Raw genomic sequence first — 21466 nt, 5'->3', positions numbered from 1 at the left:
GAACTTAAAGAGTCAACTTAGTGAGAGTAATTTGTTGGCTGACCTGGCGGGGTGACTTGATGAATGAACTTAAAGAGTCGACTTGGTGGGGTGAGTTGATGAATGCACTTGAAGGGTTGACTTGGTGGGGCGACTCTATGAACGGACCTAAAGAGTTGACTTGGTGAGAGTACTTGGTGGGGTGACTTGATGAAAGGACTTAAAGAGTCAACTTGGTGAGAGTACTTGGTGGGGCGACTTGATGAACGCACTTGAAGAATCAACTTGGTTAGAGTACTTGGTGGGGCGACTTGATGAAGGAAATCAAAGCGTCGACTTGGTGAGAGTACTTGGTGGCTCAACTTGATGAGTAGACTTAAAGGGTCAACTTGGTGAGAGTGGGCCTAATGGGGCGAGTTGGTGGGGCAACTTGGTGAGTGGAATTAGAGAACCAACATGGTGAGGCAACTTGTCGAGTTGGTTTGTTGAGATGACATGGTGAGCTGACTTGGCGAGTCGACTTGGCGAGCGAACTTAAAGAGTCGACTTGGCAATGTACTCGAGTCGACTTGGTGAGGCGACCTGGTGAGCGAGCTCAAAGAGTCAACATGGTGAGGTGACTCATTGAGTCAACATGGTGAGGCAACTCATGGTGAGGAGCTATCCTTGAGGCAACTTGAGGGGCCTACTTGATTTGTCAACTTGGTGAGCAAACCTGACGAGCTGACACGGTGAGCGAGCTTAAAGAGGCGACGACTCGGTGGGGTAACTTGGCAAGCCAACTTATCAAGGCGAGATGGTGAGTCGACTTGGTGAGCTAACTTTGTGAGCGCACTTAAAGAGTCAACTTCGTGATGTGACTCAGCAAGTTAGCTCGCTGATGCGACTTGGGCAGGCCGACCTGGCGAGCGAACTTAAAGAGGCGACTTGGGTGGGCTAACCTAGTGAGCGAACTTAAAGAGTTGACTTGGCAACGTACTTGAACAACCAACTTGGTGAGATGATATGGTGAGTGGGCTTGGAGAAGCAACTCGATGGGGCAACTTGGCGAGCACACTTACTGGGGCAAGGTGGTAAAATGACTAGGTGATTCGACTTGGTGAGCTGACTTAAGGAGCTGACTTGGTTAGCGAACTTAAGGGGTCGACTTGGTGAGGCAACCTGAATAGTCGACTCGGTGAGCTAACTTGGGGAGCTGACATGGTGAGTGGTCTTAAAGAAGAGGTGACCTGGTGGGGCAACCTAGTGAGGTGAGACGGTAAGTCATCTTGGTGAGCCGGCTTGACGAGTTGTCAGCAGACTTAAAGAGTCAATTCTTGATTTTGCAAAGACCACATGGTCAGATGACTTGGTGAGTTGACCTGGCTAGCAAAATTGGCAAGCAAACTTATAGAATTGACTTGCTGTCCCCATCCAGGATCGTACGCTTGGGTCGACCAAACTTGGGTCACCCGACTAGGTCAACCCATCTCCGTCGCCCCAGCCTCGGGTGACCCGACTAGGTCACCAGAGTGGGTCGACGAGGGGAAAAAAAAAATCATGGGAGGCCCTGTACAGAAAAAAGCGCTAAATTTTTGGCATTACAGAAAAAAAAAAAACAAGTTACTAGCTTTTGGATCATGCACAAGTTTCAGTTCACATATTTTCGAGCCGACTCGAGGCGTTATGCCTAGCTAGCCAGATTCGAGGTAGGGTAGCTGAAATGATCCAATTTGAGAATTTTCTTTATAAAAAGAGATCATGATAGGCCCCATAAGGCAAAAAAGAATGAAATTTTGGGAGTTCAAAAAAAATGTTACCCAGTTTTGGATCGCGCATAGGGCTTGGGTCATGTAGCATCGAGGTGCCCTGGGTGACATGATTCGAGCAAAAAGTTGACGGTGGCATGAGTTGTGCAAAAACATTGGAGGCCATTAAGGCTCGAGGTGCTTCGAGTTGAGGTTGCCGAGGCGGGTTGGGTTGAAAACTTTGGGCATTAACCAAAAAGAAAAAGTTAACTGCTTTTGGATCATGTACATGGCTTGGGGCACTTAGAATCAAGTCGAGCACGGTGACATGATTCGTGCAAAAAATTTGGAGATGACTCGAGTCGGGGCATCTAACTCTATTCGAGTTCAAAACTTTGGGACTTGACAAAAAAAGAAAAAAGAAAAAGTTACCCAATTTTGGATCACGTAAGTGACTCGGGCCACTCAAAATCAAGGCGAGTGCAGTTACATGAGTCGAGCAAAAAAAAAATGGAGGCGGTTAAGGCTCGAGGCAATTCGAGTTGGGGTAGCTGAGTCAATTCGAAAACTTTGGCCGTTAGCCAAAAAAAGAATTAATCACTTTTGGATCACGTACATGACTTGGGGCACATAGAATCAAGTCAAGCACAGTGACATGAGTGGTTCAAAAAAATTGTAGATGATTAAGGCTCGAGGCGATTTGAGTTGGGGTTGCTGACACAATTCAGTTTGAAATCTTTGGGTGTAAACCAAAGAATGAAGAAGTTAACTGCTTTTGGATCACGTACATGACTCGGGGCACCAAGTCAAGCACGGTGACATGAGTCCTGCAAAAAAACTGGAGTCGATTAAGGCTGGAGGCGATACGAGTCGGGGTTGCCGACACAATTTGGGTTGAAAACTTTGGGCGTTAACCCAAAAAAAGAGTTGACTGCCTTTGGATCATGCACATGACTCGGCACACTTAGAATCATGTTGAGCATGGTGACATGAGTCGTGCAAAAAAATTGGAGGTAGTTAAGGCTCGAGGCGATTCGAGTCGACGCAAAAATTACAAAACCCAGGGACCCACCTAGAATTTGTAGTCGGAAGATTTTTCTGCCCTCACATAAATTTACAAACCCCACCCACTCAAAATTTGGAGTTGGAAGATTTTTCTGCCCTTGCAGAATTTACAAACCCCACCTGCTTAGAATTTGGCACTTGGAAATTACGAAACTCTGCCCACCTGGAATTTGGACTTGGAAGATTTTTCTGCCCTCACAGAAATTGCAAATCTGACCCACATGGAAATTGCACTTGGAAGACTTTTTCACACTCGCAGAAATCACAAAACCCCACCCACAGGGAATTTGGCACTTGGGATATTTTTATGCCCTTCCAAAAATTGCAAACCCCACCATCTCAAAATTTGGGACTCGGGAGATTTTTTTCCCCCTTGTGGAAATTTTACAAAACCCCACTCGCCCAAAATTTGGCACTCGGGAGATTTTTTGCCCTGGCAGAAATTTCTACAAAAGCCCTCCCTCCCGCCCATAATTTTTGCTTACCAAAAATGGCCCACTTGGAGCTTGTGATTTTGTGGCGTGGCTCAATAGAGCAGTCATACTGACTTACCTATTTAAAGTTTGAGAATAGGTCAAGGGCGTTATGCCCTTGATGCCTCTAATCATTTGCTTTACCCGATAAAACTCCCACGTGAGCTCTAGCTATCCTGAGGGAAACTTTGGAGGAAACCAGCTACTAGACGATTCGATTATTCTTTTGCCCCTATACCCAAGTCAAATGAATGATTTGCACGTTAGTATCATTGCGGGCCTCCACCAGAGTTTCCTCTAGCTTTGCCCTGCTCAGGCACAGTTCACCATCTTTCGGGTCCCAACAGGTGTGCTCGCACTCAAACCCTTCACAGAAGATTAGGGTCGATCAATGGTGCACACCCCGAGAGGGGATCTCTCTAGTCAGCTTCCTTGCACCTCGCAGGTTTTCCCAACCTGCCAACTCACACACATGTTAGACTCCTTGGTCTGTGTTTCAAGACAGGTTAGATTGAAAGCCTGCTAGCCAGCGCCATGAGTGCACAGGTGCCAGAGAGCCCACCGTAAAGGCGTGCACTTCACTCCTCGACCGTCACGATAGAAGTATTTTATGCAACCAGAAGGTTGCGCTTGTGCCACCGTGACAACCCACGCTGGCACATCCCCCGAACCGAGCGGCAGACTGGCTCACACCGTTCTACATCCAACTGGGGCACATCGCCGGTCTCCATCCGCTTCCCTCTCAACAATTTCAAGCACTCTTTAACTCTCTTTTCAAAGTCCTTTTTATCTTTCCCTCGTAGTACCTATTCGCTATCATTCTCTCGCCCGTATTTAGCCTTGGACAAAATTTACCACCCAATTAGGGCTGGGTTCCCAAATAACCCGACTTGCCGACAGTGCCTCATGGTACGACAGGGTCCGAGCCCAATAGGGCTCTCACCCTCTCTGGCACTCCCTTCAAGGGGACTTGGGCCTAGTCTGTCACTGAGGACACTTCTATAGACTACAATTCGATAGGCGCGACCGTCGATTTTCATGTTGGGCTCTTCCCGGTTCGCTCACCGTTACTAGGGGAATCCTGGTAAGTTTCTTTTCCTCCGCTTATTGATATGCTTAAACTCAGTGAGTACTCACACTTGACTTGGGGATGCAGTAGAGATGTAGCAATGCCCGCACTGTGGCAGGCCACTGAGCCCAGAATAAAGTTCCTCTTGAGGAATCGTTCGATCAGTGCAAACCAATGCCGACCTTTGCAAGCCACCGCTCATCGCGACAGATCGACAGACCTCGTGCTCATTTCGGCCAACCGCGCACCACTTGCGGACACGGATGGCCATCTCCGCTCCTTGCTAGGGAGGGCAAAATTTTGTAGTGCGTCGCCCAAGTAGACATGCCCTTTTTCAAGGCCTTGGGCGCAACTTGCATTAAAAGACTTGATGATTCACGAGATTCTGCAATTCACACTAAGTATCGCATTTCGCTACATTCTTCATTGTAGTGAGAGCTGAGATATCCGTTGTTGAGAGTCATGATTTTGTTTTGTTTTTGCCTTTCGATGACCCAAGCGTGCAAGGCACTGGCTCAAACTTCGTTCTTTGGATTTCTAAGGTGCGCGATGCACCTGTGTGTTGGGTGTTGACACATCCTGAACCCTGAGCACCCAATGGGTGCGACAAGAAATGCTGTGGTGTGTCCTTGACATATCATCTCAACAAGGTGGGAGGTGACACATGGGAGAGCCATGTCAGTGAAAGGGGCCCCTACCTTGCAAATCATGCGAGTCCACCCATCCTAAACACAGAACGCTCCAAGTGACGAGTCAACACACCTAGGCAAGGCAACGGGGGGTTGCGGCAGTCCTGACTTGCCGCCGTCGAAATGATGGATCCCTGGCATAGTGCTGTGCACATGATCGGACCATGAAATCTCAATAGGGGACAAGGTCTGAACCCCCTCTAAACTGCAACCGAGTAGAGACCTCTCACTTCGACGCAGACATCATTCGAAGGCACCGATCCTAATCCAGATTGCATCCGAGTCTCTTCTTCACCTCGTGGGGAATCCACGCTTTCGATCATGGGCATTCGATGTGACCCTCGACCTTGACAGTGCTAGACCCATAGCTTGGCCATCTAGCACATCGCTGTAGGGCCAAGTGTCCACACATCATCAAGATTTTAGGGGCAGGGAGGAGGCTAGCTCCATCCCCTACATGATTTAGGGTCTCAAACTGACAATGATCCTACCGCAGGTTCACCTACGGTAACCTTGTTATGACTTCTCCTTCCTCTAAATGATAAGGTTCAGTCAACTTCTCGCGATGTCACCGATAGGAACCACCATCATCATCATGATTCGAACACTTCACTAGATCATTCAATTAGTAGGAGCGACGGGCCATGTGTACAAAGGGCAGGGACATAGTCAACGCGAGCTGATGACTCGCACTTACTAGGAATTCCTCATTGAAGATCAATAATTGCAATGGTCTATCCCCATCACGATGCAATTTGGCAAGATTTCCCAAACCTTTCAGGCCAGGGAGAGAAACTCATTGGTTGCATCAGTGTAGCGTGCGTGCAGCCCAGAACATCTAAGGGCATCACAGACCTATTATTGCCTCAAACTTCCATGGCCTAGGAGGCCATAGTCCCTCTAAGAAGTTGGCCGTGAAGGGGAACCTTCGTGTAGCTAGTTAGCAAGCTAAGGTCTCATTTGTTAATGGAATTAACTAGACAAATCACTCCACCAACTAAGAATGGCCATGCACCACCACCCATAGAATCAAGAAAGAGCTCTCAATCTATCAATCCTTACTATGTCTGGACCTGGTAAGTTTCCCCATGTTGAGTCAAATTAAGCCATAGGCTCCACTCCTGGTGTTGCCCTTCCATCAATTCCTTTAAGTTTCAGACTTGTGACCATACTCCCCCCAGAGCCCAAACACTCTAATTTCTCAAAAGCTGCTGGCAGAGTCCTTAGAGCAACATCCGCTGATCCCTGGTCAGCATCATTTATGGTTGAGACTAGGACGGTATCTGATCATCTTCAAGCCCCCAACTTCATTCTTGATTAATGAAAACATCCTTGGCAAATGCTTTCACAGTGGTTCATCTTCCATAAATCCAAGAATTTTACCTCTGACAATGAAATAAGAATGCCCCCAACAGTCCCTATTAATCATTACTCTGGTCCCGAAGGCCAACGGAACAGAACCAGACTCCTATTGCATTATTCCATGCTAATGTATTCAGAGCATAGGCTTTCTTTGAGCACTCTAATTTTTTCAAAGTAACGATGTTGAAACCATGACCCAGCCAATTAAGACTAGGAACACGCCACTTGTAGAAGGGACGTGAGGGCCAGTGCACACCCAGAAGGCGGATCGGCCATGACGACCCAAGGTTCAAAAACAAGCTTTTCAACTCCAACAACTTAAATATACACTATTGGAGCTGGAATTATTGCAGCTACTGGCACCAGACTTGCCCTCCAATAGATCCTCGTTAAGGGATTTAGATTGTACTCATTCCAATTGCCAGACTTGATGAGCCCAGTATTGTTATTTATTGTCACTACCTCCCCGTGTCAAGATTGGGTAATTTGTGTGCCTACTGCCTTCCTTGGATGTGGTAGCTATTTCTCAGGCTCCCACTTCGGAATCAAACCGTAATTCTCTTTCACCCATCACCACCATGGAAGGCCTCTATCCTACCATCAAAAGTTGATAGGGTAGATATTTGAATGAATTGTTGCCAGCACAAAGGCCGTGCAATCTGTCGAGTTATCATGAATCACCGAAATAGCGGGCGAGCCCGCGCTGGCCTTTTATCTAATAAATCCATCCCTTCCGAGAGTTGGGATTTGGTGCACGTATTAGCTCTAGAATTACTATGATTATTCGAGTAACAAAGTACCATTAAAGAAACTATAACTAATTTATTGAGCCATCCATAGTTTCACAGTCTGAAATAGTTCATACTTAGACATGCATGGCTTAATCTTTGAGACAAGCATATGACTACTGGCAGGATCAACCAGGTAGCCTCTATCAATGAGGGGAACCCCAAGACCTGCTACAGCCAAGGGATGCATGCCGCGATGGGAAACCAAAATTTGCGTTCGCTCCATCATGCATCCAAACATAATCCACCGCACAAGCAACAAGAATGACGTTCACAGCACATGCAGGAGTCGCAATGCTCAAAGATTTCACACAAGAGGAAAGTGTCCTATCGTCGATCGGAGAGGGCCAAATAGGGAGCCTCGGTTCATAGGCACCTAGGAAGAACATCCTGTATGGAACCCTTTACCCTCAAACTCTTTGTTGCCACTACTTGAAAAGAATCCTCGAGTCTGTATGAGATGCACCGTGCACATAGCCACCTCAATTGTAAGGCCACTCAGAGACATCCATTTCCCAGGCATATGCCTCCTACATGCCTGTTGAGGTGCAATCGCACAGACAAAATCCTTCTGGATTGCAACAAACATTTTTCCATGACGAAGAGCTGGTTGCCAAAGTGCCAATGGAGACCACCATGCTGAAGGGTGAAGGGTCGTGCGAGTCGAAAACATGGTTGGTTATGCGATTGGCAGGGGCATTACTGTGCATGCGAACACCTCAATTATAAGGTCACTCAAGGGCATCATGTATAACACCCCCTCTGCAAATTTATAGGTGATGAGAGCCCACCCGCATATAGCCTCTCTAACCGTTCCCCGTGACACGTGATCTACCAATGCAGGTACAAAAAAGTTCCTACAGGTGAACACTCACACTAGCATTTTCGAACAAGCTTCAATCTCATGCACATGCACATATCGAAGAACTGCACTGCGAGGGAACCACCCGCGAGCACCCACATCTCGGCAAAAAGCATTTGTGCGATTTCTTCCCCTAGACAGACACCTTGGGCCTGCACTTGTCAGAGCATTGCAAAGATGAGCACTCTGGTTCACAGGAGCCTGAGAAGAACATCTCATACGAAACCCGTTCCCCCAAAATGTTCGAATCACAAATTCTTGTAGCCGAGTTGTAATGCAAAGATGTACACCATGCACATGATTGAGTAAGGACACTTAGAGACATCCATTTCCCAGGCATATGCCCCCTACATGCTTTTTGGTGCACCCCATACAAATAGCCATACTTTGACAAGCCCTCCTAGAATTTCACATCTGAAGAGAGATGAAATGCCTTGGGCTTTTTGTCCACACAATGCAAACACTAAACGCTCTCTTTAGTGGGGAGCTGAAGAAGAGTATTTCTCGCAAAACCCATGAGCCGCAGCCATTCGGATTGCACAAGGCAAGACAGGGCATGGAGAGTTTCTGCATCCAAACAAAAATTATCGGTAATACTCTACGCTTCTACTGGTCCGGACCACAAAGGCTATCACGACAGTGCCATGCACTTCGGTAGCATGAGATAGTGAAGAGGCAAGCACGCACCGAGAATGCACTAGTGAATAAATTATGTGGCAACCAAACTTTTTGGCGGCCCCCCTCTCAATCCCAAGGCTCTACCAATCAGCAAAAGCTTAGGGTGGAGAGTGGACCCTTGATGAAATTAGGGATATCGAGCAATTCACCCATGCAACCATCTCTTTCCTTCTTGCCATCCGGGCAGGATAAAAATGCAATGATAGAATGTGCCAATGAGACGAAGCCCTTCGCAAAAAGATACAACTCCATACACACTTAGCAACAAGCGCATCTTAGAATCGAACACCAAATGTGTAGTGTGTTGCAAGCCATGCAGACACCTACATATAGGGTATATCCAACAAAACAAAGTGACAAGTACTTCCCACCAACTTCACCATTGCGATTACTAAATGGGATATACTCACCGCCACAGATTAATGACCATCATTACCATCTCGGAATAGATACAAGCACATCGAGCTTCATCCGATCAACTGGATGAATTTCACCTTCAAGGGGCCTAATCCAAAAGTTTCAGAGGTCATCTCCTGGAACTCTCAAGAACAAGGACCATCTTACATGCAAACTCTTCTATTGCGCAAACATAGGTTGCAATTAAAGAGAAATTGCAAGGCCATCACAATGGCCCGAGGCCAATGCTCTGACTAAGTCAATTTTCTCTTGCAATCACCATGCTGCCATTCACAGAGAGATCTCCCCATTGACTTGTGACTCGACGCACAATCCAAGTGCTAGACACAAGCTTGCCCTTGAAAGGCCACTTTCCAAGGCATCCCCCAATGACACATTGGAACGACAACCATTGTCAAACCATTCCCAATGTTGTTCCGATCGAGCTGGCACAAAGGCAACCTTAGGGAGCTCCTGCGTAGCAATCAGGATGTGCTTTCGTACCCATCTCTCATAAAGACCAATGTTAGGTGTGAACAAATTTGGAATCCAAGGGCTCGCATCCATCAATATCGTCGGCACTGGGTCTATATACAGAGGCCACGGAGAGGTTTCGAGAAGAGAAGCCCCCCTACTTGCTCGCACAAACATCCCAAATTCTAGACACAACCTCCCACCCTTAGCATCGCTCTCTAGATCACCATAATGACAAATTCGAATGACAACTGCTATCGAACAACTCCCATATTGTGGCAAGGGAGTGAGAAAGAAGAGCAACTTTGGGGAGAGGCACATAGCAAATGGGTTGCTCCTTCATTCCGCTCTTATATAGATCCGATGTTGCTGATTTCATTTGGAATCCAAGGCTACATTCATCCTTGCCCACACCAGAAATGGCTCTTCTGATTGAATGGCCACGGGGAGCTTCTGATAACAAAGGCTCCCTTTTCACTCATGATGCGCAGCCCATCTGCTAGATGACGGTTCGCCATTCAGATCGCTGCCCAGGCAACCACCACAACGGTACCATTGGAATGACAACCGCTGCAAAACCATTCCGGAAATTTTGCACCAAAGAAGTTGTTGTGAAGAGAATAACTCTAGGGAGAGAGCACTCACATACCAAAATCAGGATGGCTTCATGGCCCTTCCAATAGAAACGATGCTGGTGCCAATATTCGAAATCCGAATAACGTGTCTTTCTCGAACACCAGCACCAATTCTATTGGGGAGGGTCACTGAGAGCTTTTTTTATCAAAGCCTCCTATTGTAGCCACAATAGGCACACAAAAAATTTTTCTAGAGTGCCAAGCACCCACCTCATGCCTAGAGACAAGGGCTCGCCATTAGATCAACTTCAAAATCATAGAACAGACGCGGTGTAGAATGGCAACTGCTACCAAGTCTCTTCTGTAATTGCGTCAGTCGAGTGATTGAAGAAGGTGATATAAGAGAGGGTCCAAGGGTAGGCATTCGTTGGGGGATTCACATCAATGGCATAAATTTATGCAATACCCGATCAACACCGAACAAAGGTGCTAGATGAGGGCTCCTGTTTTAGATCGAGTTCTAAAATCACCAAGAAGTTGCAGTGAGGGCTGGTAACCACTGCCAAACCTTTTTCCAAAATTGTGCCAGCTAAGTGACAAGAAAACATGATCTAAAGGAGAGTCCAGGAATAGAACCCTCGAGGGTGGGCTTCATGCCCCTCTAATTGATTCAACATCAGCATCCACCATTTCAAAATCAGACATATCCATCCACCCTGACAGTGGCGTTGAATCAATAAGGGGGGCATGGGAGAGGCTCGAGGCAACCACCTCTCCCATTGTAGCCATGATAGGCATGCAAAATTTTTTGCTAGAGCACCAAGCACCCACCTCATGGCTATAAACAAGGGCTCGCCATTAGATCAACTTTGAAATCGCAGAACAGACGTAGTGTAGAATGGCAACCACTACCAAGTCTCTTTCGTAATTGCGTCAGTTGAGTGATTGAAGAAGGTGATCTAGGAGAGGGTCCAAGCATAGGAATTCATTGGGGGATTCATGCCGATGGCATAAATTTATGCAATAACCGAGCAATATCGGATGGAGGTGCTAGATGAGGGCTCCCATTTTAAATCATGTTTTAAAATCACCAAGTAGACATGGTGAGGGCTAGCAACCACTGCCAAACCTTTTTCTGAAATTGCACCAACTGAGTGACAAGAAAACATGATCTAAAGGAGAGTCTAGGAATAGCACCCTCGAGGGTGGGCTTCATGCCCCTCTAATTGATTCAACATCGGTGTCCACCATTTCAAAATCTGACATATCCATCCGCCTTGACAGTAGCGTTGAATTAATGAGGGGGGCATGGGAGAGGCTCACAGCAATAACCTCTCCTATTGTAGCCATGAAAGGCACACAAAAAACTTTTCTAGAGTGCCCACCACCCACCTCATGGCTAGACAAGGGCTCGCCGTTAGATCAACTTTGAAATTGTTGAACAGACACACTGTAGAATGGCAACTGCTACCAAGTCTCTTTCGTAATTGCGTCTGTCAAGAGAATGAGGAAGGTGATCTAAGAGAAATTCTAAGGGTAGGAAATCATTGGGGGATTTGCACCGATAGAAAAAATTTATGCAATACCTGAGCAACACCAGACGGAGGTGCTAGACGAGGTCTCCCGTTTTAGACTGAGTTTTAAAATCACCAAGTAGACGCGGTGAGGGCTGGCAACCACTTAAATATACGCTATTGGAGCTGGAATTACCACAGCTACTGGCACTAGAATTGCCCTCAATTGGATCCTTGTTAAGGGGTTTAGATTGTACTCATTCCAATTACCAGACTCGATGAGCCCAGTATTGTTATTTATTGTCACTACCTCCCCATATCAGGATTGGGTAATTTGCGTGCTTGCTGCCTTCCTTGGATGTGGTAGCCGTTTCTTAGGCTACCTCTCCAGAATCAAACCCTAATTCTCCAACACCCGTCACCACCATGGTAGGCCTCTATCCTACCATCAAAAGTTGATAGGGCAGAAATTTGAATGAAGTGTCGCCAACACAAAGGTCGTGCAATCCATCGAGTTATCATGAATCACAGGAATAGCGGTCAAGCCCACACTGGCCTTTTATCTAATAAATGCATCCCTTTTGAGAGTCAGGATTTGGTGCATGTATTAGCTCTCGAATTACTACGGTTATTCGAGTAGCAAAGTACCATCAAAGAAACTATAACTTATTTAATGAGCCATCTGTAGTTTCACAGTCTGAAATAGTTCATACTTAGACATGCATGGCTTAATCTTTGAGACAAGCATATGAAAACTGGCAGGATCGACCAAGTAGATTCTAACAATGAGGGGACCCCCAAGACCTGCTACAGCCAAGAGATGCCCATCACGATGGGAAACCAAAATTTGCATTCACTCTGTCATGCATCCAAACATAATCTGCCACACAAGCAACAAGAATGACGTTCACAGCACATGCAGGACTCGCAATGCTCAAAGATTTCACACAAGAGGAAAGTGTCCCATCGTCGACCGAAGAGGGCCGTACAGGGAGCCTCGGTTCATAGGCACCTAGGAAGAACATCCCATATGGAACCCTTTACCCTCGAACTCACTGTCACCACTACTCGGAAAGAAGCCTCAAGTCTATACGAGATGCACCGCGCACGTAGCCACCTCAATTGTAAGGCCACTCAGAGACATTCATTTCCCAGGCATATGCCTCCTACACACCTATTGAGGTGCACCTGCATAGACAAAATCCTTCTTGATCACAACAAACATTTTCCCATGATGAAGAGCTGGTTGCCGAAGTGCCAACGGAGACCACCGTGCTAAAGGGTGAAGGAACCTATGAGTCAAAAACATGGTTGGTTATGTGATTGGTGGGGGCATCACTGTGCACGCGACCACCTCAATTATAAGGCCGCTCAAGGCCATCGTTTATAACACCCCCTCTACACATTTATAGGTGATGAGAGCCCACCTACATATACGGACATGTCTAACCTCTAGCAAATATCTCCTTTCCTAGAATAGCCTCGCTAACCATTCCTCATGACACGTGATCTGCTAGCATAGGTACAAAAAAGTTTCTACGGGTGAACACTCACACTAGCATTGTCAAAAAAGCTTCAATCTCATGCACATGCACATACTGAAGAACTACACCATGAGGAAACCACCCGCAAGCACCCACATCTCAACAAAAAGCATTCATGTGATTTCTTGCCCTAGATAGACACGTTGGGCCTGCACTTGTCGGAGCATTGCAAAGACGAGTGCTCTAGTTCGTAGGAGCCTGAGAAGAACATCTCGTATGAAACCCGTTCCCCCAAAATGCTCGAATCACAAATGCTCGCAGTAGAGTTGTAATGCAAAGATGTACACCAAGCACACGACTGAGTAAGAACACTCAGAGACATCCATTTCCTAGGCATATGCCCCCTACACACTTTTTGGTGCACCCCGTACAAATGGCCATACTTCGACAAGCCCTCCCAGAATTTTGCATCTGAAGAGAGTTGAAATGCCTTGGGCTTTTTGTCCACATAATGCAAACACCAAACACTCTCTTTAGGGGGGAGCTAAAGAAGAGTATCTCCTGCAGAACCCATGAGCCACAACCATTCGGATCGTACAGGGCAGGACAGGGCATGGAGATTTTCCACATCCAAAAAAAAATTATCACTAATACTCTATGCTTCTATTGGCCTGGACTAGAAAGGCTATCACAACAGTGCCATGCACTTCTATAGGATGAGACAGTGAAGAGGCAAGCATGCACCGAGAATGCACTAGCAAATAAATTATGTGGCAACCAAACCTTTTGCCGGCACCCCTCTCAATCCCAAGGCTGTACCAATCAATAAAAACTTAGGGTGGAGAGTGGACCCTTGATGAAATTAGGGACGTCGAACAATGCACTCGTGCAACCATCTCTTTCCTTCTTGCCGTCTGGGTAGGATAAAAATGCAATGATAGAATGTGCCAAGAGACGGAGACCTTGGCTAAAAGGTACAATTCCATACACACTCAGCAACAAGCACATCTTAGAATCGAACACCAAATGTGCAGTGTGTTGCAAGCCATGCAGACACCTACATATAGGGTATATCCAACAAAACAAAGTGACAAGTACTTCCCACCAACTTTGCCATTGTGATTACCGAATGGGATATACTCACCGCCACAAATTAATGACCATCATTACCATCTCGGAATAGATACAAGCACATCGAGCTTCATCTGATCAACTTGATGAATTTCACCTTGAAGGGGCCTAATCCAAAAGTTTCGGAGGTCATCTCCTGGAACTCTCAAGAACAAGGCCCATCTTACATGCAAACTCTACTACTGCACAAACATAGGTTGCAATTAAAGAGAAATTGCAAGGCCGTCACAATGGCCCGAGGCCAATGCTCTGACTAAGTCAATTTTCTCTTGCAATCACCATGTCATCATTCACAAAGAGATCTCCACATTCACTTGTGATGCAATGCACAATGCAAGTGCTAGACGTGAGCTGGCCCTTGAAAGGAAACTTTCCAAGACATCCCTCGAAGACACATTGGAATGACAACCACTATCAAACCATTCCCAATGTTGTGCGGATCGAGTTGGCACAGAGGCAACCTTAGGGAGCTCCCGCGTAGCAATCGGGATGTGCTTCTGTACCCATCTCTCACAAAAACCAATGTTAGCTGTGAACAAATTTGGAATCCAAGGGCTCGCATCCATCGATATTGTTGCCACAGGGTCTAATGACACATTGGAATGACAACCACTATTGAACAACTCCCGAAATTGTGGCGATGGAGTGACAAAGAAGAGCAACTTTGGGGAGCCATGCATAGCAACATTTTTCCTTGCTCACACAAGCAATGGCTATTCTAATCGAATGGCCATGGGGAGCTTCTAATAACAAAGGCTCCCTTGTCACTCGTGATGCGCAGCCCAACTGCTAGATGACGGCTCGCCCTTCAGATTGCTACCTAGGCAACCACCACAATGGTACCATTGGAATAACAACTGCTACTGAACCATTCTGAAAATTTTGTGCCAAAGAAGTTGTTGGAAATAGAACAACTCTAGGGAGAGAGCCCTCGCATAGCAAAATAGAGATGGCTTCATGGCCCTCCCAATAGAAAGGATGCTGGTGCCAATATTCCAAATCCAAATAACGTGTCTTTCTTGAACACTAGCATTGATTCTATTGGGGAGGGTCACCGAGAGCTTTTGTTATCAAAGCTCCCATTGTAGCCGCGATAGGCACACAAAAAATTGCTAGAGCGCCAAGCACCCACCTCATGGCTAGACAAGGACTTGCCATTACATCAACTTCGAAATTGTGGAATAGATGCGGTGTAGAATGGAAACCACTACCAAGGCTCTTCCGTAATTGCATCAGTTGTGTGATCAAAGAAGGTGATCTAAGAGAGGGTCCAAGGGTAGGCATTCATTAGGGGATTCATGTCGATAGCAAAAATTTATGCAATACCCGAACAACATCGGACAGAGGTGCTAGACGATTGCTCCCATTTTAGATCAAGTTTTAAAATCACCAAGTAGATGCAGTGAGGGCTGGCAACCACTACCAAACCTTTTTTTGAAATTACACTAGCTGAGTGACAAGAAAACATGATCTAAAGGAGAGTCGAGGAATAACACCTTGAGGGTGGGCTTCATGCCCCTCTAATTGATTCAATGTCGGCGTCCACCGTTTCAAAATCTGACATATCCATCTTCCTTGACATTGGTGTTGAATCAATGAGGGGGGCATAGGAGAGGCTCATGGCAATGACCTCTCCTGTTGTAGCCATGATAGGCACACAAAAAACTTTGCTAGAGCTCCCACCACCCACCTCATGGCTAGACAAGGGCTCGCCGTTAGACCAACTTCGAAATCGCTGAAAAGACGCGCTGTAGAATGGCAACCGTTGCCAAGCCTCTTCAATAATTGTGTCAATCGAGAGATTGAGGAAGGTGATCTAAGAGAGAGTCCAAGGGTAGGCATTCATTGGGGGATTCGCACTGATATCAAAAATTTATGCAATACCTAAGCAACACCAGACAGAGGTGCTAGACAAGGGCTCCCATTTTAGATTGAGTTTTAAAATTACCAAGTAGATGGGTGAGGGCTGACAACCACTGCCAAACCTTTTTCTGAAATTGCGCCAGCTAAGTGACAAAAAAACATGATCTAAAGGAGATTCGAGGAATAGCACATCGAGGGTGGGCTTCATGCCCTTCTTATTGATTCAACGTTGGCGTCCACCGTTTCAAAATCTGACATATCCATCCGCCCTGACACCGACATTGAATACATGAGGGGGGCATGGGAGAGGCTCACGACAATGACCTCTCCCATTGTAGCCATGATAGGCACACAAAAAACTTTTCTAGGGCACCCACCACCCACCTCATGGCTAGACAAGGGCTCGCCATTAGATCAACCTTGGAATCGCTGAACAGACGCGCTGTAGAATGGCAACTACTGCCAAGTCTCTTCCATAATTATGTCGATCGAGTGATCAAAGAAGGTGATCTAAGTGAGAGTTCAAGGGTAGGCATTCGTTGGGGGATTCGCGCCGATAGCAAAAAATTATTCAATACTTGAGCAACACCGGATGGGGGTGCTAGACGAGGGCTCCCATTTTAGATCAAGTTTTAAAATCACCAAGTAGACGCGGTGAGGGCTAGAAACTGCTGCCAAACCTTTTTCCAAAATTGCGCCAGCTGAGTGTCAAGAAAACATGATCTAAAGGAGAGTCGAGGAATAGCACCTCGAGGGTGGGCTTCATGCCCCTCTAATTGATTCAACGTCGGCATCCACCATTTCAAAATCTGACATATCCATACGCCTTTACACCAGCATTGAATCAATGAGGGGGGCATAGGAGAGGCTCATGGTAATGACCTCTCCTATTGTAGTTGTGATAGGCACACAAAAAAATTTGCTAGACCACCCACCACCCACCTCATGGCTAGACAAGGGCTCGCCATTAGATCAACTTCGAAATCGCTGAACAGACGTGCTGTAGAATGGAAACTGCTGCCAAGTCTCTTTCGTAATTGTGTCGATCGAGTGATCGAAGAAGGTGATCTAAGAGAGAGTCCAAGGGTAGGTATTTGTTGGGGGATTCGCACCGATAGAAAAAAATTATGCAATACCTGAGCAACACCAAACAGAGGTGCTAGATGAAGGCTCCCATTTTAGATCAAGTTTTAAAATCACCAAGTAGATGCGGTGAGGGCTGGAAACCGCTGCCAAACCTTTTTCCAAAATTTTGCCAGCTGAGTGTCAAGAAAACATGATCTAAAGGAGAGTCAAGGAATAGCACCTCGAGGGTGGGCTTCATGCCCCTCTAATTGATTCAACTTCGGCATCCACCATTTCAAAATCTAACATATCCATACGCCTTGACACCAGCATTGAATCAATGAGGGGGGCATAGGAGAGGCTTGCGGCAATGACGTCTCCTATTGTAGCCGTGATAGGCACAAAAAAAAATTTGCTAGACCGCCCACCACCCACCTCATTGGGGGATTCGCGCCGATAGCAGAACTTTATCCAATACCCGAGAAACACTAGACAGAGTTGTTAGATGAGGGCTCCCATTTTAGATCGAGTTTTAAAATCACCAAATAGACACAGTGAGGGCTGGCAACCACTACCAAACCTTTTTTCAAAATTGTGCCAGCTGAGTGACAAGAAGCCATGATCTAAAGGAGAGTCAAGGAATAGTACATCGAGGGTGGGCTTCATGCCCCTCTAATTGATTCAACGTCGGCATCCACCGTTTCAAAATCTGACATATCCATCCGCCTTGACACTGGCATTGAATCAATGAGAGGGGCACGGGAGAGGCTCATAGCAACCACCTCTCCTATAGAAGCTATTAGTGTGAGACTTGATCTGCATTAGAAATTAGCAAACACACCGACAACTACCTTAAAAATCCAAATCCTTGAAAATTCTGACCAAACAGCCATTCACAACCTAATTTTTTATGAGGTCGGCAAAGGAGCAAAAGATTGTCATCAGTTAGGAGATGTGAGTTCATGGAGCCAAGGGACTAAAATGGTCATCGAGCTCTTTCAATCAACTGGATGAATTTCACCTCGAAGGGGCCTAATCCAAAAGTTTCAGAGGTCATCTCCTGGAACTCTCAAGAATAAGGCCCATCTTTACATGCAAACTCGGCTACTGCGCAAACATAGGTTGCAATTAAAGAGAAATTGCAAGGCCGTCACAATGGCCCAAGGCCAATTCTTCAACTAATTCAATTTTCTCTTGTAATCACCATGCCTCCATTCATAAAGAGATCTCCCCATTCACTTGTGACATGACGCACAATCCAAGTGCTAGACGCGAGCTCGCCCTTGAAAGAAAGACCACTTTCCAAGACATCCCCCGATGACACATTGGAATGACAACCGTTGTCAAACCATTCCCAATGTTGGGCCGATCGAGTTGGCACAGAGGCAAAATTAGGCAGCTCCCGCGTAGCAATTGGGATGTGCTTTCATGCCCATCTCTCATAAAAACCAATGTTAGCTGTGAACAAATTTTGAATCCAAGGCTCGTATCCATCGGATATTATCGGCACTAGGTTTATATATTCAAAGGCCATGGAGAGGTTCCGATAAGAGAAGCTCCCCTGCTCGCTCACACAAACATCCCAAATGCTAGACAAAAGCTCTCGCCCTTAGCATCGCTCTCCAGATTGTCGCAATGACACATTGGAATGACAACCACTTTCGAACAACTCCCAAATTTGTGCTGATGGAGTGAGAGAGAAGAGAAACCTTGGGGAGCCGTGCATAGCAAATGAGCTGTTGCTTCATTCTGCTCTTATATATAGATCCGATGTCATTGATTTGGTTTGGAATCTGAGGCTACATTCGTCCTTGTTCACACAAGCAATGGCTCTTCTCATTGAATGGTCACGGGGAGCTTCCGATTACAAAGGCTCCCTTGTCACCCGTGATGCGTAGCCCAACTGCTAGACAACAACTCACCCTTCAGATCGCTGCCCAGGAAACCACCACAATGGCACCATTGGAATGACAACCACTGCAAAACCATTCCAAAATTTTTTTGCCAAAGAAGTTGTTGCAAAGAGAATGACTTCGGGGAGAGAGCCCTCATATAGCAAAATCGGGATGGCTTCACAGCCCTCCCAATAGAAACGATGTTGGTGCCAATATTCCAATGATCTAAGAGAGAGTCCAAGGGTAGGCATTCATTGGGGAATTTGCGTTGATAAAAAAAATTTATGCAATACCCGAGCAACACCGGACGGAGGTGCTAGACTAGGGCTCCCATTTTAGATCAACTTTTAAAATCACCAGGTAGACGCGGTGAGGGCTGGCAACTGCTGCCAAACCTTTTTTTGAAATTGCACCAGCTAAGTGACAAGAAAACATGATCTAAAGGAGAGTCAAGGAATAGCACCTCGAGGGTGGGCTTCATGCCCCTCTAACTGATTCAACGTCGGTGTCCACCGTTTCAAAATCTGACATATCCATCCGCCTTGACACCGGCATTGAATCAATGAGAGGGGCACGGGCGAGGCTCACAACAACCACCTCTCCTATATAAGATATTAGTGCGAGGCTTTCTCTACATTAGAAATTAACGAACACACCGACAATTGCCTTAAAAATCCAAATCCTTGAAAAATGTGATGAAACAGCCATCCACGACCCCATTTTTTATGAGGTCGATAGAGGAGCAAAAGATTGTCATCGGTTAGGAGATGGGAATTCATGGAGCCAAGGTGGTGAAATGGTCACCTTTTGGAGATTGGGCAGAATAGCTTAGCTCAGGTGGAATAGCTCGGGTAGGAGTCTGTGTAGGATGGCATGGTAACAACGGCTCGGCATTTGGAGTGTCTATGGCAGCTGGATGGGATTTAAATTCATGGAGCCAAGGGAGTGAAATGGTCATCGAGCTCATCTAATCAACTGGATGAATTTCACCTTTAAGGGGCCCAATCCAAAAGTTTCGGAGGTCATCTCCTGGAACTGTCAAGAACAAAGGCCAATCTTACATGCAAACTCTGCTACTGCACAAACATAGGTTGCAATTATAGAGAAATTGCAAGGCTGTCACAATGGCCCGAGGCCAATGCTCTGACTACTAAGTCAATTTTCTCTTGCAATCACCATGTTGCCATTCACAAAGAGATCTCCCCATTCACTTGTGATGATGCACAATCCAAGTGCTAGACGCAAGCTCACCCTTGAGAGGCCGCATTCCAAGACATCCCAATGACACATTGGAATGACAACCATTATCGAACCATTCCCAATGTTGTGTCGATCGAGTTGGCACAGAGGTGATCTTAGGGAGCTCCTACATTGCGATCGGGAAGTGCTTTCGTACCCATCTCTCACAAAAACCAATGTTAGCTGAATAATTTTAGAATCCAAGGCTCGTATCCATCGATATCGTTGGCACTGGGTCTATATTCAAACGCCACAGAGAGGTTCCGATAAGAGAAGCTCCCCTACTCGCTTGCACAAACATCCCCAAATGTTAGACACAAGCTCCCACCCTTAGCATCGCTCTCTAGATCACCACAATGACACATTGGAATGAAAACTACTATCGAACAACTCCCAAATTTGTGCCGATGGAGTGAGAAAGAAGAGCCAGATCGGGTCGATGAAAATGACTAAGCCAGATCGGGTCGGCCAGCATGGCTCGCCCAGATCAGATCGGCCAGCATGGCTCGGCCACCATTTTTTGGTCAGAGCTTTCGATATTAAACCTCCCATGTAGCCGTGATAAGTACACCATGACAAATTGCTAGAGCGTTGAGCACCCATAGCAAATTGCCATTATACCAAGCAACGTCAGAGTGCTAGATAAGGGCTCACGTTTAGATCAAGTTTTAAAATCACCAAAAAGACACGCCATGGATTGGCAACTGCTGCCTCACCTTTTCCAAAATTGAGTCATCGAAAAACATGATCTAAAGGAGAGTCGAGGAAAAGCACTCAGATCGCTTCATGCCCCTTTCATTGATTCAACATTAGCATACACCGTTTGAAAACCCAAAAATCTGATCCGCCTAGACACCAATGTTGAATCAACGAAAGGGGCATGGGAGAGGCTCATGGCAACAACCTCTCCTATATAAGCTATTAGTGCGAGGCTCGCTCTACATTAGAAATCTGTGATAGCATAGACAACTCCCTTAAAAATCTAATTCAATGAAAAATGTGACCAAACAGCCATCCACGACACCATTTTTGGAGCTCGGCCAGATCGGGTCCGCCAGCATGGCTCGCCCAGATCGGGTCGGCCAGAATGGCTCGCCCAGATCAGATTGGCTAGCATGGCTTGGCCACCATTTTTTGT

At 46.3% G+C, this 21466-nt stretch overlaps 1 non-coding gene and 1 pseudogene across 1 annotated transcript; both read right to left on the bottom strand.

The window, feature by feature from the left end:
- Nucleotides 1-4621: 4621 nt before the first annotated feature.
- Nucleotides 4622-4775, bottom strand: LOC149578923 (5.8S ribosomal RNA). The gene has a single exon (XR_016358194.1). It is a non-coding gene; the product is annotated as a 5.8S ribosomal RNA (ribosomal RNA).
- Nucleotides 4776-5481: 706 nt separating this feature from the next.
- Nucleotides 5482-7291, bottom strand: LOC149578922 (18S ribosomal RNA; annotated as a pseudogene).
- Nucleotides 7292-21466: the final 14175 nt, after the last annotated feature.

Source organism: Cupressus sempervirens, chromosome 1 (assembly GCF_028749045.1).
Source record: "Cupressus sempervirens isolate cs-2001-9-10 chromosome 1, ASM2874904v1, whole genome shotgun sequence".
NCBI lineage: Eukaryota > Viridiplantae > Streptophyta > Pinopsida > Cupressales > Cupressaceae > Cupressus > Cupressus sempervirens.
The sequence above is the reverse complement of the archived record's forward strand: the minus strand, read 5'-3'. Positions and strand labels throughout refer to the sequence as shown.